The sequence below is a fragment of the Puma concolor genome, chromosome A1 (assembly GCF_028749965.1).
Source record: "Puma concolor isolate L17-30 chromosome A1, mPumCon1.1.hap2, whole genome shotgun sequence".
NCBI lineage: Eukaryota > Metazoa > Chordata > Mammalia > Carnivora > Felidae > Puma > Puma concolor.
This window is the reverse complement of record NC_141667.1, coordinates 94,117,758-94,128,037: the sequence shown is the minus strand read 5'-3', so window position 1 is coordinate 94,128,037 and position 10,280 is coordinate 94,117,758. Positions and strand designations below refer to the sequence as shown.

Below are 10,280 nucleotides of genomic sequence, written 5' to 3'. Positions count from 1 at the left end.
AGTTAAGAGACGTCATGCGCTTCTGCGGAAGTGGACGACACTCTCATTGGCTGCGGGTCGTCTGTCTGTAGGAGCGGGCCTTTTGGAGGAGACCGGAAGTGGAGCGAATGAGAGGTAGTGTCCGGAAGTGGGGGCTGCGTATTTTAGTAATAGTTATCTGTAGTCCTGTCCTTTTTTTGTTTCGCTTTCTTTTTTATTTTTAGTTGTCTGTTATTTCCCTGTAGAACTCGGTGTTTGGATTTTTCCCAGCTCGGATCCCTCTCACTGTATGCTCCTGAGACTTCGGTTTACGGACTCTTGGGGGACGCCTGGGTTCCCTAAACTTGGGCGCAGGGCGTGCATCTGCCACGCCCTCTTTTCAGTTTCTTCCTTTGCACCTCAGGGATTCTTTAGAGTTAAGAGCGCCTTGGAAAAGCCTTGTATTGGTTGTGGGATTAGGAAAACACTTGAATCTGGAGTATTGTGTTAAGTAGGCTGTTGGACGTTTTTCTAACGCTGGCCGCGTCTCTCTCTGTCTCCCAATTCCCAGCTCTTTGTAAACTGTCCATGGGTTTCACCTGGGACCGAAGTGTACTAATCCCTTTGGGTCAGGAAAGAAATTTCTGTAGTAACAAATGGAAAGGAACTGCCCTTTCCTGAGTTCAGTAGTTCTTTGGTACTCTCTTTTAATCAGTAGTATTATTTAGCTTCAGTTTTTTTTTTTTTTTAATTTTTAATAATGTTTATTTTTTGAGAGAGCGAGAGCATGAGCAGGGGAGGGGCAGAGAGAGAGAGAGGGAGAGAATCCTAAACTGGCTGCAGGCTCTGAGCTGCCAGCACAGAGCCTGAAGCGGGGCTCAAACCCTTGAACCCAGAACCGAAATTGGACGCTTAACCCGCTGAGCCACTCGGGCGCCCCTAGCTTCTTCTAGTTTTGATAATCCCATTTGATGAGGCTGTATTATCCCTCCGTTTTTGTCTTTGCATAGTCTAGATAAAGAAACAGGTGTTTTGAAGTGTTCAGGTTGCATAGTTCTTGGAAACTCAATAAAGGTTTTTGAATTAAATTGGTATTGCTTTTTACCACTAGGCTGCCCCCCCCAACTCCTTTTTATTTTGTATCTAGTATTGATGTTAATGATTTCCTTTTGTATGATTTCCTTTTAAAATACACTGGTAGTTGCGTATGTTAAAAGACCGTGGTTTTACTTAACTGCTTGTTTTCTCTAACCCTCAATAGCCTTCCTAATTTAAGATTAAGGTTCTTTGTGTTCTGTTTATTTTTGTCCTTTTCTCCCCACCCCCGTCTTTTTTATATTGTTTCCCCATGGCCCTTAGTTTAAGACCCATGTTTGACTTGCATGTTATTTCTTTTACTTTACTTTAAGAAATGCTTCTCTTAACCTTTCTCCACTTCTAACCCTATTTATTTCTCTTCTGAACAAAAATCCTCCAAAGACTTCTTTATGTTCTCAATCCGAAGTGCTCTTTTTAAAAGTATAGCTTTTACTCCCATTCTTCCCCCAAATGCTTTTGTTATTGTCACCAGTGATCTCCAGGTGTTGATCATTCCCAGTCTTTATTGTATTAGACCTATCAGCAACCTTTAACACAATTAATCACTTCCTTCTCCATGATACATATTTTTTTTCACTTGATTTCCAGGACATCCCACTCTTTTGGTTTTCTTTCTACCTTATTGGTTGTTCTTTCTGTCTTCCTTCTACTCTTCCTGATCTCATATTGTTGAAGTGTTCTAAGGCTCACTCTTTGGTTCTGTTCTTTTCCTCTTCCTACATTTTTTTTTTTTTTGATGATATCATCAAGTCTTAATGACTTCAAATACCATCTGTATACTGAAGACTCCCAAATTCATATTCCTAGTCCCCCCCCCCCCTTCTGAACTCCAGACTCAAGTATCCTGTTGTCTACAACAGGATTCTTTAAAGGTATTGCAAACTTACATGTTACAAACTGAACTCCTTTTCCTCCAAAACCTGTTCCAATCTTTCTCCCCTCAGTTGATGGCAACTCTGTTCAGCCAGTTGCTCAAAGTTAAGTATTTGGAGTCGTTCTTGACCCTGCTTTGTCTTCTAGTCCATCAAATCCATCAGTGAGTCTTTTGTTGACTCTCTCCATAAAATATATCTAGAATTTAACCATTTCCTACTATTTCTGCTGTTAGCACATTGATCATCTCTTCCTTGGATGTCTGTTATTAGTCATTATGATTTGTTGCTTGGATTAACAGTAATAGTTCTAGCTGGTCTCTCTGCTTTCTTCATTCCTTGCTTCTTTGCAATCTATTCGCACGCAATAGCCAGAATGATACTTTTAAAATATAGGTGAGAAATTGTATTAAAATGTGAGATTCTTTTTTTTTTTTTTTAATTTTTTTTTTTTCAACGTTTATTTATTTTTGGGACAGAGAGAGACAGAGCATGAACAGGGGAGGGGCAGAGAGAGGGAGACATAGAATCGGAAACAGGCTCCAGGCTCTGAGCCATCAGCCCAGAGCCCGACGCGGGGCTCGAACTCACGGACCGCGAGATCGTGACCTGGCTGAAGCCGGACGCTTAACCGACTGCGCCACCCAGGCGCCCCTAAAATGTGAGATTCTAAATGCAATGTGTTATCTTAGATTGGATCCTGGAACAGGTAAAAGATATTAGAGGAAAAAAATGGTAAAATCCAAATAGTCTAGAGTTCAGTTAGTAGTGATGCACCATTGTTGCTTTCTTTGTTTTAATGAATGCACCATGGTAATATAAGATGTTAAGATTAGAGGAAACTGGGGCAGGTGTATATGGGAACTCTGTGTTATTTTGCAACTTTTGTGTAAATTCAGTATTACTCCAAAATAGAAAGTTTATTAGAAGGAATGTGAAATTACTTCTTTGCTTGAAAACGTTTCATGACTTCTCATTTGATTCACAGTAAAAGCTAACATCCTGACATTGGCCTACAAAACTCTACATGATCTGGTTTCCCATCACCCTTGGTATTCTCTCCTCGCCTCACTCTGTCTCAGCCATATTGGCTGCCTTGTTTCTTCAGTATACCAAGCCCACGGCTACCTTAGGGCCTTTCCACCAACTGCTTCATCTGCTTGGAATGCTTTTTCCCAAACATCCAAACAACTAAATCTTTCATCTCCTTTATGTATGTGCTCAAATATCACCCTTTCAAGAAAGCCTACCTCAACTTCCTTTAAAAAATTGCAACTTTGCCTCTTTAAAATTAAAAAAAAAAAAAAAAAAAGAAACAAAAAATTTAAAAAAAAGCGGGGGCTCCTGGGTGGCTCATTTGGTTGAACATCTTACTCTTGATTTCGCATCAGGTCATAACCCCAGGTCTTGGGGTTGGGCTCTGTGCTGAGCGTGTAGTCAGTTTAGGATTCTCTTTCTCTCCTTCTGCTCCTGTACCCCTCTCTCCTGCTTATGCTCGCATTCTCTCTCTCAAATAAAAAAAAATAATAATAATGAAAATAAAACCTTTAAAATTGAGGCTTTGTAACTATCCCCCTTTCCCCTACTGGCCTCTATACTCCCAGTTTTCTCTTGTTTTATCCTCTCCTTTTGCTATAGCTTATCACCATGTTGTATATTTTACGTGTTTTTTATGGTTTTTAATCGTTTGTCTCCTATTAAACCGTAAGTTTTAAAAAGGCAAGAATTGTTATCTGTTTTGCTTCCTTATGCCAAATTCTAAAACACTGTCTGATGCATACAAATGTGCATGTTTTGGTTAAATGAATGGACTTGACTGGTTATTTGAATTTAGTCATCCTTGATTTGTAGTCATCATGAAACACTGAATTGTTGATCATTTTCATATATCATGTTGTTTCTTGCCTCCAAGCCTTTGCTCAAGCAAGTTCTTGTGCTTGGAATGCCTTTTCTTATCCTTTTTTCCTTTTTCAGTTTTTAAGATTCATATCAGGTGTAATTCAAGGAAGCCTTCCTTGAAATGTCAGGCTGGCTTACATGTACTCTTGAGAGGAGGTACCACCCTGTCTCTGCACTTTACAAACTTGTAAAATAATTCCTTTTGGGTTTTTTTATTTCACTAGAGAGTTGGGAATGTGTCTTACTCATTTTGGGAATATCTAAGCTTGGTACATAGGGAGCATTCAGTGAATGTTTTTTTTTTTTTTTTTTTTTTTTTTTTTTTCAACATTTATTTATTTTTGGGACAGAGAGAGACAGAGCATGAACGGGGGAGGGGCAGAGAGAGAGGGAGACACAGAATGGGAAACAGGCTCCAGGCTCTGAGCCATCAGCCCAGAGCCCGACGCGGGGCTCGAACTCGCGGACCGCGAGATCGTGACCTGGCTGAAGTCGGACGCTTAACCGACTGCGCCACCCAGGCGCCCCATCAGTGAATGTTTTAATATAATAATGACGTGACCAAAGTCACTGAGCTTTGGAGCAGTAGAATTGTGATTTCAATCCGAATCTTCTGAGCATAAAATTTAACTCTATTTGCTAAACTGTGTTTTCTAGGAAAAGGTGGCTGTCCTTAAATAATAGAAAAATAGTTCTTTTTATACAGGTAGGAGGTAGTTAATGCATTTTATAGTCCTGGGCAATTTGCTTCTTGTCATTTGTGAAGCTGCCAGTGCTGATGGGAACATGAGTTGTGCTTTTTTTTCTAAGACACTGGCTGAAATAGATGAACAGAGGGTTATTATAGTCAGCAATTTTAAATTTTGATGAAACTGGGCTCTTGTTGGGATAACACTGTTGAGATTTTTGTTGCCTCAAAGGGGAATGCTAGAATTCCAAACTGCTCATGAGGCATTCATGCTTTTGCTAGACGCCTGCACTGCCAATAGCTTTATTTTTTTGTTTTTCAACTTTTTAAATTTATTTTTGGGACAGAGAGAGACAGAGCATGAACGGGGGAGGGGCAGAGAAAGAGAGGGAGACACAGAATCAGAAACAGGCTCCAGGCTCTGAGCCATCAGCCCAGAGCCTGACGCGGGGCTCGAACTCACGGACCGCGAGATCGTGACCTGGCTGAAGTCGGACGCTTAACCGACTGCGCCACCCAGGCGCCCCCTGCCAATAGCTTTAAATTAAACTTTTGCTTTGTGCCATTGGGAAATCCCAGGCTATTTTCAAGATATTGCAAAGATTTTCTTCCACTGATATGGAAATTGCTGTTAAGATTGAGTTAAAAATGATTAGTTTGTTAGCATGATTTCTGATAGTTGGCCCCCATATTAGGTAAATTAATTTTGCATTTAAAATGCTATATAATCTTAGATAATGAGCTAGACTTCCGACTACCTTTTATGGTAAACATTCTGAATTTAAACTCTCCTCTGAATATTTTTATCATTGTTGTAGTCTGTAAGCCAATCTTTTTGTGATGTTGCCTAGCCTTTAGTACTAACAGAAGAGGAGATAATTTAACTCTATAAATTCTGAAAAGGCTTCAGCAGCTTTCAGCCCCATTAATGAGGATGAAAATAATGATTAGGCTTGGGATTAAGTAATCAAAAACAAATATTCCTTGGAAGGCATTCCTGATTTTGTGCCTTCTTTGAACTTTACTAACCCTGTAAGTGTCCAAAATGTTGAAATCAGCAAGGAATTCAATCTGGTCTTTATGTTAGAGGATACTATTAGCTTACTTATAATTTTATCCAAATAGTTAGTGAGAATGATATTGAATAACGTAAGACCTTGCTCAATTGGAACAGAAGCAAGCTGCTGCTTAGAAATTAAGATACTCCCATTGTTGAGGAGACTCGTCAGAGTCCTGACAGTATAAATATTGACATGCTGAGATATGTCAATATTTACCATAGAGTTTGGAAGTTGCCAAGTTCCTGTTTAAGAAATGTGACCCTAGCATTGAACACAGTATATCAATAAATAAGGGACATGTCCAATGAACAGCTGCTGAGAGAAAGTAGGATAACATCTGTGTAAACTTTGGGGCACTTAAAGTTAAATTAAAAAAAATATATTGACAATTCTTTGGTAATTTGTAGGTAGATATCAAATAGTAGGTATATAAATAGTAGGTATATAAAATAGTATACTGATATAATTTCATATTTGGGCTTAACTTATGTTTTTAAAAAATGACAGCATGGTTGCAATTTATAATTTTATAAATTAGTTGTGCAATGATACTCATCTATAAATTGAATCAAAATTTCTTGCCTTAATACTGTGTTTGGGAACCAACCTCATCATCTTGCACATTATTCTTATAAAAATTGGCTGAAGTCAAGACTTAGCTATTATTTTTGGGAAGTTTATGCTCTGTGAATTTAGCAATAGAAAAAACATAAGTTTGTGAAGTTTAAATGTGATGAGAAAATTTGTTCTGTTATTATTTGACAACTATGTCTCAAGAAAAATGAGAATATTCAGAGCAAGTAAAGTTGATATGTTTGGTTGAATGTCATAGTTCACTACTGTTCTCATATGAATATCACTGTAATAGAACATTTGATGCAAAGTAAAGAGACATTTGAAGCTTTCCAAGTCATTGGAACCATACAAACAATCTTCCATCTGTTTTGCAGACGTCTAGAAAAAGGTTAAACTGAGCATTCTTTGAATGATAGTCCTAAAACAGTCCTAGAAGAGCGTTAACTATGGGTATCAAGACTGACCCTCTTGTTGCTTTTCTTATAACAGAGATTGATGGCTTTTATATAGTAATTGAATCATTTAACCACATCACACTGTTATCTTTATATTGTGAAGAATGGATGCAAAGTATAATTGAGGTTGTATATTCTGCCAGGAGTTACATTTATTTCTATAAAGATCTTATAAACATAAAAAAGAAAATTGTATTTAGAGGTCCATAAAAGTCTTTTAATCTATTCTTTTCAGTGTAGTAAAGATGGAAGAGAAAAAATTTTTAAATTTAAATTGTTTTGATCCCTCTTCCCGAGATCATTTGTGGATACTTTGAGGTAAGCTGTTGAGTTTTAAGGAGAAAGCATTAGACTTATTAATTAGTGATTTTTAAAACTTGGAAAACGTATTTTTGCAGTGTCACCAAGACTTGAACCTTTGTTTTGAATATACTTCCCCCCCGCCGAATCATTAGGATTATGACCATTATGCAAAGTTGGCTCCTTGACCAGTTGTCTTCTTGAATCATTTGTTACCGATTATCATGTAGTGATAACAAAGTTGCCCAGTCTTTTCAAAATGTCATGTGTTTTAGATGTGATGAGAGTGTAAGCGTATTAAGCTGAAAGTGTAAAACTTGGTGTTTGATGTTGAATATTGTAAGTTTAATGTTTCCCAAAGTTTGGTACTCCTGTCACTGATGGAATACACAGTTTGCTGACTTAAAGCTATTTTGCAGGTATGAGATAATTGAGGTATGAGATAATTGAAGTTTAGAGAATTAAATGATTTGCTGAAGTCTACACAACCAAGGCATGACAGTGAGGATTCATACTGAAGTCTGACTGATTCCAAAGCCTAAAACAACGTTCTTGGCCTCATACCTGAACCATCTATAGTTAGATCTAGATTTTGGTACCCCTGGAATCAGATCTGAGCTGCTCCCCACACCTCAGTTTGACTTTCTGTTCTGTTGGTTTTGTTGTCAGCGGCTTCAAGCTCGCAGTGTTAGAACATCAAGTCCAGTAGAGAAGAATGTATATCCAAAGTCCTGGAATTGAGCTTCACTGGTCTTTGTGGTCCTGACTTGAATCATGTGCTCATCTCTAAGTTAGTCAAAGGTGCATGACACACCAGTATTTCTGGTGTAATGCTTACCACATAAAGACTGTTACTAAAGAGTCAACACTGAGTTCACTGCTTCTTAAATAGGGTCCTAAGTTTTGAAGTGTTAAATTACATATTTAAGTTGTATATTTAAGAATATCTTTCTAATAGATGATGTTTTCTCTTTTTACAAAAGTACTCTTTCACAACGTAATCAACGTGATGGTCAACTAATACTTACTGAACCCTCTTCTTTTTAAACATTTTACTGTGAAAAAATTTAAAAATTTTGAGAGAATGATTTTGAGAGAGTAATAGATCCCTGTGTACCCATCACCTAACACAACAATTATGAGCTTAGTTCATCTTTTGCTCTTTTGTTTTTATCTTGAAAATAAATATGTAATTATTCATCCAATTAGGAATGGGTTGTTTATAACTTACTGTCATTTGAACCATGTGAAGTCATTTTTGTGTGTGTGTGTGTGTGTGTGTAGGTTAAAAATTGTTAAATACTGGCAATTTCATATAGTTCCTGAATAGTTGTGTATGGCTGAATTAGGTAGTGTCACCAGTTGAGGATATGTTGTAGGGATCTTTTTTTCAGGTTTAACTCTGATTTGTACCCCAATCTTATTATTCATCGTCTGGTTGCCATTGGAAGTAGGCAGATAAATGGGTACAGTTGTAAGTAAATGGTGGGTTTGTGAATGCGGGAAAAAGGACAGTGCAAGTCCTATTTCTTTTCCAGAAAGTGTGTTTAGTTTGATTTCATTTCTGGGCAGCACATTTTTCAAGTAGGATAGACTGTATATATGCTTAACTGATGGTATTTCATAGGAACACCCTCACTCTTCTGAAATTAAAATACAAGAGAGGTGTCAGAATTTCAAGGCTTAAGAAATCATAATTACTAAGTTCTTAATGAAAAAATGACTGTTGTTTAGCTAATGCTGTATTTCAGGTATTATCTTATCTCTTCAGTTCTGTTAAGTGTCATTCTCACATGAAACTCTGCAATTAGGACTGAAGTGTTCTTGTGAAAGTTTAGAAAGTTTCCAAAATGATAAGTATACTCTCATCCTTTCTGCCAAGTTTATTTGTAATTGAGAGTGTCCATTTGATGAAGATAAAGGAAGTTCTGGAACTGTGGGTCCAATTTTCAGGGCATTTCGGATCGAGGTGTTAGATTTTATGTGGGAAATTTATTCAGGCCTTTTATTGTTTTTAAATACTTAGTTCATTGGGTAAAGAAAAAAGGAGAGGAAGTGAACTTTAAATGAATCACTGAAACTAATGATTATTAATGGTGTTTGTAAAAGATAAGCAGAGGAAATGAGCAGTAATACGATATTTGGAATGGCAGCAGCTGGCATTCCACAGTTATAAGAGAGGTAATTGAGAATGGACTATGACCATGGCAAAGATGCCTTAATTTTTAGACTTATTTTATAGTTTTAATGCTTTATTTCTGAAGCATCAGACTGTTAATGTGTAACTTGAACTTAGCTGTATTTTACAAGTTTTTGAACAAGATTATGCCAACAGTCTTAGCTATATTTTACTCTTACCTTGGGGAACCGTCCATCCTAATTTGCCTGGGGTTAAGAGGGTTACTGTACGTGGACTTTCCGTGTTGAAACCAGGAAAATCTCAGACAAACCTGGACCGCTGGTCACTTTACTTTCATTCCTAAATTACTAGAATGGGGATAATATTGACATGATTAGAAAAATATTGAATAATATTATGTTTTTTATCATTAAAGTTTAGGAAACTGGAACGTGAAAACATTGTTTCAAGAAACGATTTCTTCTATAGAAAGTTAGCTTAATATTTTTAATTGCCTTGGAAATTTAAAGGTAAATTGATTTAAAAAAAACTGAATTTACCCTTTAGGTAGGTGCTGGCATGTTATTAATTAAAATTATAGGAAAAAAATAATGAAAATTCTAGGAATGAATTATTAATTAAAAAAAAGTCTTCAATTGGGAATTCTGTTAAGATTAGTATGGATAATCAATGCTTTTAAAAAAAATACTAAACAAATGGGAAAATAGTCATCCTCTTTGCATTTAGTTTTCCTGAATTGTGTGACGTTTGTATTATTAAAAGTAAATAGCCCAGTGTTTGTGACATAAACCTTTCTTTCCTTTTTATTGAGTAATATATTTGGTCCTGTCCTTGAATTTTTATAATATGATAGAACTTAAAAAAAAAATTATTACCGTGCTTTTGGTTTACAATTTACATTTTTTTTTCTTTTCTTCCTTAAGAAAAAAATAAGGTTAAACAAAATAACATGATCAGGAATCTAATTACAGACTCTTAGTGGCAATGTGCTGTGTGCTAATCTTTATTCTGAACTCACTTTAGGTATCAGCCTACTTTTCTCAACAAGGGGGCACTTAAGTTAATTGCTTCATTAGAAACATGCATTTAGTCTCTTCTGATCTGGCATAGCTGCAGAAGTTTGAACACCTGCAGCCCAAGCAGCTTGAAAAGAAGCTGTAATTTAACTATAAAGGAAAATAAAAGAAGCTCAAGTTCAAAATGGTGTTATCAATGATACAGTGTTGTCACTAA

The 10,280-nt window shown here is 36.6% G+C and overlaps 1 protein-coding gene across 6 annotated transcripts in view; it reads left to right on the top strand.

Moving 5' to 3' along the window:
• Window positions 1-6: 6 nt before the first annotated feature.
• Window positions 7-10,280, top strand: part of XRCC4 (X-ray repair cross complementing 4) — a 304,053-nt gene continuing 293,779 nt past the window's right edge. For 5 of the 6 annotated variants that reach the window (XR_015248246.1, XR_015248244.1, XM_086697415.1 and 2 more), the window contains exon 1: window positions 7-114. The gene's annotated coding sequence lies outside the window, so the exon portion shown is untranslated. The remainder of the gene's footprint in view (window positions 115-10,280) is intronic. The other variant, XM_086697397.1, reaches the window with a different exon arrangement.